We start from the raw sequence: 1,242 nt of genomic DNA on the forward strand, positions 1-1,242 counted from the left end.
TGGTTTTCCCTTTTCATCTTTTTCAAGATTTATTGAAGTACTCATGGGAGTTCTTATGGGTTTACTTCCTTCCATATCAAACTTTTCAGCATATCTCTAATGTATTTGGATTGATTTATGAATGTTCCATTTTTAGCTTGCTTGATTTGTAACCCTATGAAGTAATTTAACTCTCCCATCATACTCATTTCAAACTCTTTTTGCATACATTTTGCAAATTCTTTACATAGTTCTTCATTTGTAGCACCAAATATAATATCATCCACATAGATTTGAATTATTAACATGTCTTTGTTTTTAGTCTTTATGAATAGAGTACTATCTACTTTTCCTCTCGAAAAGTCATTATTAAGTGAGAATTTACTTTGTCTTTCATACCAAGCTCTAGGAGCTTGTTTTAAACCATACAAAGTTTTAGTTAATCTGATTACATGATCGAGATATTTTATATCTTCAAAACCCAACGATTATTTTACATACACTTCCTCATTTATATACCCATTTAAGAAAACACTCTTTACATCCATTTGATATAACTTAAATTCCTTGTAGGCTGCATAGGCTGGAAGCATTCTAATTGCTTCCATTCTTGCTACGGGGGCAAAGGTTTCATCATAATCAATACCTTCTTTTTAATTTTATCCTTGAGCTACTAGCCTAACTTGTTTCTTACAACTATGCCATTTTCATCCTTTTTGTTTCTAAATACCCATTTTGTTCCTATGATTAAGTGGTCATTTGGTTTAGGAACAAGTTACCATATTTGACTTCTTTCAAACTGATTTAGTTCTTCTTGCATAGCCATAATCCATGAATCATTATTTAATGCTTCTTCTACATTTTTAGGTTCAACTTAAGATAAAAATGCATAATGATTACATAGATTTTTCAAGGATGACCTAGTAGTTATAACTCTTGATGGTTCTCCGATTATTTGATCTTTTCGGTGATTTCTAACATATCTCCATTCTTTTGGTAATTCAGAATTTTCTATGGGTTTATCTTTTGGAGTCTCTTCAATGATTTCATCCTTTTCTTTCACTCCTTCTTTTGCTTCAATTATTTCCAAGTGTAACAACCTCAAAATTCTTATCATTTATATATATATATATATATATATAGTAAACATTCCTACGCAGCGGAAACATATATCATGAAACCATTTATACATAAATTGTACAATACCAGATTCTAGAATATATAGACCATACACAAAAATGCCACTCCAATATTATCTATCCC

The sequence above is a fragment of the Malania oleifera genome, chromosome 12 (genome assembly GCF_029873635.1).
Source record: "Malania oleifera isolate guangnan ecotype guangnan chromosome 12, ASM2987363v1, whole genome shotgun sequence".
Lineage (NCBI taxonomy): Eukaryota > Viridiplantae > Streptophyta > Magnoliopsida > Santalales > Ximeniaceae > Malania > Malania oleifera.